This window comes from Rhinoraja longicauda, unplaced genomic scaffold, assembly GCF_053455715.1.
Source record: "Rhinoraja longicauda isolate Sanriku21f unplaced genomic scaffold, sRhiLon1.1 Scf000544, whole genome shotgun sequence".
Lineage (NCBI taxonomy): Eukaryota > Metazoa > Chordata > Chondrichthyes > Rajiformes > Arhynchobatidae > Rhinoraja > Rhinoraja longicauda.
In genome coordinates, this window is record NW_027601760.1 from 17,501 (window position 1) to 22,500 (window position 5,000).

The window sequence follows — 5,000 nt, forward strand, 5'->3', positions numbered from 1 at the left end:
GCCTGCTCCTTTGGTTCACGATGTCCCCGCCGAAGGCGGCGTACTTTAAAGTGCTGCAGCTCGAGCGCACCATGTGCGTGGGGAATTGTTAGCGGGGGCGTCGTTGTGCTGGGGGCTGACTGTCCCTAGTGGGTATAGGATAATGTTAATGTACGGGGATCGCTGGGCGGCACGGACTTGGAGGGCCGAAAAGGCCTGTTTCCGGCTGTATGTGTATGATATGATATGATATGATGCCTGCCTGCTCATTTGGTTCATGATGTCCACGCGGCAGGCGGAATATTTTAAAAGCACTGTTCTGTACGAAGTGCACAATGTCCGTTGGGGAAATGCAGCTGGGGGTCGGTCGACCGGCTGACGACGCCTGCCTGCCGATTTGGTTCACGATGTCCCCGCCGAAGGCGGCATACTTGAAAGTACCGCCGTTCGCGGCGCGCAATTTGCGGGGGGAGGAATTGTTAGTGCACGTCTGTGTGCTAGGTGACGATGCTTGCCGACTTGGTTCATGCCGTCCACGCCGAAGACGGCGCCGTTTAAAGTACTGCCGCTCGAGGTGCACAATTTGCGGGGGAATTGTTAATGGGCGTCGGCGTGCTGGGTGACGATGTGGAGATGTGGAACGCCGAGCCAGATCTATCTTATTTGTTTGCTTGGCCCACTGGACTTTGCGTGGGCTTTGCAACACTGTGTGCTAGGTTAAATCACGGCCAATAGAGTGAGTGTTTTTAATGATCCTGATCTGATAAGGGGACTAGAGGTAAAAGAGCCGTTAGGAGGCAGTGATCACAACACGATAAGTTTTACTCTGCAAATGGAAAGGTAGAAGGGAAAATCGGAAGTGTCTGTATTACAGTATAGCAAAGGGGATTACAGAGGCATGAGGCGGGAGCTGGCCAAAATTGACTGGAAGGAGGCCCTAGCAGGGAAGACGGTAGAACAGCAATGGCAGGTATTCCAGGGAATAATGCAGAGGTTGCAGGATCAATTTATTCCAAAGAGGTGGAAAGACTCTAAGGGGAGTAAGAGACACCTGTGGCTGACAAGGGAAGTCAGGGACAGCATAAAAATTAAGGAGAGGAGGTATAACATAGCAAAGAAGAGTGGGAAGACAGAGGATTGGGACTCTTTTAAAGAGCAACAAAAGTTAACTAAAGAGGCAATGCGGGGAGAAAAGATGAGGTGCGAGGGTAAACTAGCCAATAATATAAAGGAGGATAGCAAAAGTTTTTTTAGGTACGTGAAGAGGAAAAAAATAGTCAAGGCAAATGTGGGTCCCTTGAAGACAGAAACGGGGGAATTTATTATGGGGAACAAAGAAATGGCAGACGAGTTAAACCGTTACTTTGGGTCTGTCTTCACTGAGGAAGATACACACAATCTCCCAAATGTTCTAGGGGCCGGAGAACCTAGGGTGATGGAGGAACTGAAGGAAATCCACATTAGGCAGGAAATGGTTTTGGGTAGACTGATGGGACTGAAGGCTGATAAATCCCCAGGGCCTGATGGTCTGCATCCCAGGGTACCTAAGGAGGTGGCTCTAGAAATAGTGGAAGCATTGGAGATCATTTTTCAATGTTCTATATAGATTCAGGATCAGTTCCTGTGGATTGGAGGATAGCAAATGTTATCCCACTTTTTAAGAAGGGAGGGAGAGAGAAAACGGGTAATTATAGACCAGTTAGTCTGACATCAGTGGTGGGGAAGATGCTGGAGTCAATTAGAAAAGACGAAATTGCTGAGCATTTGGATAGCAGTAACAGGATCATTGCGAGTCAGCATGGATTTACGAAGGGGAAATCATGCTTGACAAATCTACTGGAATGTTTTGAGGATGTAACTAGGAAAATTGACAGGGGAGAGTCAGTGGACGTGGTGTACCTCGACTTTCAGAAAGCCTTCGACAAGCTCCCACATAGGAGATTAGTGGGCAAAATTAGGGCACGTGGTATTGGGGGTAGGGTACTGACATGGATAGAAAATTGGTTGACAGACGGAAAGCAAAGAGTGGGTATAAATGGGTCCCTCTCGGAATGGCAGGCAGTGACCAGTGGGGTACCGCAAGGTTCGGTGCTGGGACCCCAGCTATTTACGATATGCATTAATGACTTAGACGGAGGGATTAAAAGTACCATTAGCAAATTTGCAGATGATACTAAGCTGGAGGGTAGTGTGAATTGTGAGGAAGATGCAATAAGGCTGCAGGATGACTTGGACAGGTTGTGTGAGTGGGCGGATACATGGCAGATGCAGTTTAATGTAGATAAGTGCGAGGTTATTCACTTTGGAAGTAAGAGTAGAAAGGCAGATTATTGTCTGAATGGTGTCAAGTTAGGAGGAGGGGGAGTTCAACGAGATCTGGATGTCCTAGTGCATCAGTCAATGAAAGGAAGCATGCAGGTACAGCAGGCAGTGAAGAAAGCCAATGGAATGTTGGCCTTCGTAACCAGAGGAGTTGAGTATAGGAGCAAAGAGGTCCTTCTACAGTTGTAGCGGGCCCTGGTGAGACCGCACCTGGAGTACTGTGTGCAGTTTTGGTCTCCAAATTTGAGGAAGGATATTCTTGCTATGGAGGGCGTGCAGCGTAGGTTCACTAGGTTAATTCCCGGAATGGCGGGACGGTCGTATGTTGAAAGGCTGGAGCGATTGGGCTTGTATACACTGGTATTTAGAAGAATGAGGGGGGATCTTATTGAAACATATACGATAATTAGGGGATTGGACACATTAGAGGCAGGAAACATGTTCCCAATGTTGGGGGAGTCCAGAACAAGGGGCCACCGTTTAAGAATAAGGGGTAGGCCATTTAGAACGGAGATGAGGAAGAACCTTTTCAGTCAGAGAGTGGTGAAGGTGTGGAATTCTCTGCCTCAGAAGGCAGTGGAGGCCAGTTCGTTGGATGCTTTCAAGAGAGAGCTGGATAGAGCTCTTAAGGATAACGGAGTGAGGGGGTATGGGGAGAAGGCAGGAACGGGGTACTGATTGAGAGTGATCAGCCATGATCGCATTGAATGGCGGTGCTGGCTCGAAGGGCTGAATGGCCGACTCCTGCACCTATTGTCTATTGTCTATTGTCTATAATCAACCACTTTATTTTGCCCGTCTTTGTGACTCCTCTTTGACACGTCGATCACCGCTGAGGCTGTTTTACCTGTTTCCCCTATGTACCGTAAGGTACACTCCTTACATTGAACTGCATACACCCCATTATTTCGCTCACGGGTTATCCTCTGTGCTATCCAGTCTCTCCTGTCACCCTGTTCTATGTTTTTGTCTATTACCCAGTGGGAGCAGGCCCCATATTGACATTAATTTGTAACCCTACTGCTCCCCTCGTCTGCTGGTTTTATCACCATCTCATGTTTATCCCTCAGCTCTGCCGTGGTCTCCCTCTCTTTTTTTCTGGTGAGGTTCGGCCTATCCTTTGTCATGGGCATATCCCAGGCTGTTTTAGTAACGTTCTTTTAAAACGTGTCGTGTTTGTTTGGCTTTACCCACGTTCCAGCATTAGAGGCCAATTTTTGCAATGTTTCCTGGGTGGGATTTGCCGGTTTTACAAATGGTGTCACTATCTCACCCTGCTTCCTGATACCCTTATGGGGTCGGCTCTGTTCTTGCAGAACCCTCGGGTGGTGCAGAGTCTGGGCCTTGTTATCAATATCTTGCCCTGCTTCCCGATACCCTTGCGGGTTCGGCTCTGTTCTTGCAGATCCCTCAGGTGGTGCAGAGTCTGGGCGGCATCGTCACCCAGCACACCGACGCCCACTGAAAATTACCCACGCACAGTGCGCGCCTGGAGCGGCAGTAGTTCAAACTACCCCTACCCCTACCCCTACCCCTACCGCTACCCCTACCCCTACCCCTACCCCTAACCCTAACCCTAACCCTAACCCTAACCCTAACCCTAACCCTAACCCTAACCCTAACCCTAACCCTAACCCTAACCCTAACCCTAACCCTAACCCTAACCCTAACCCTAACCCTAACCCTAACCCTGACCCTAATGCAGGCAGAGTTATTTATAAAGTGGCCCAGACTCTGCACCACCTGAGGGTTTTGTAACAGAACCAACCCCATAAGGGTTTCAGGAAGCAGGGCAAGATATTGATAACAAGGCGCAGACTCTGCACCACCTCAGGGTTCTGCAAGAACAGAGCCGACCCCATAAGGGCATCAGGAATCAGGGCAAGATATTGATAAAATGGCCCAGACTCTGCACCACCTGAGGGTTCTGCAAGAACAGAGCCGACCCCATAAGGGCATCAGGAAGCAGGGCAAGATATTGGTAACAAGGCCCACGGGGAAGGCGGCATACTTTGGGGTTATTTTGTAGTGAGTTTTGAAGGCATGTGCTAGTGTTACGCATACCGAGGGCGCGCAAAGTTCGGCGCGCCCGGGCCAAAACGCCTCTGCTGGCCGCGGCCGAGTCGGCCGACGGATTGCCACGGACTTGCTTGACGACCTGTCACTCTCCGTGCATCGGTTGCACGCCCGGTTCGTCCTTTCCATTTGTTTCATGATGTACACGCGGCAGGCGGAATATTTTAAAAGCACTGTTCTGTTCGAAGTGCACAATGGCCGTTGGGGCAATGCAACTGGGGGTCGGTCGACCGGCTGACGACGCCTGCCTGCCGATTTGGTTCACGATGTCCCCGCCGAAGGCGGCATACTTGAAAGTACTGCCGTTCGCGGCGCGCAATTTGCAGGGGGGAGGAATTGTTAGTGGACGTCTGTGTGCTGGGTGACGATGCTTGCCGACTTGGTTCATGCCGTCCACGCCGAAGACGGCGCCGTTTAAAGTACTGCCGCTCGAGGTGCACAATTTGCGGGGGAATTGTTATTGGGCGTCGGCGTGCTGGGTGACGATGTGGAGATGAGGAACGCCGAGCCAGATCTATCTTATTTGTTTGCTTGGGCCACTGGACTTTGCATGGGCTTTGCATCATTGTGTGCTACGTTAAATCACGGCCAATTGAGTGAGTATTTTTTATTCAACCACTCTA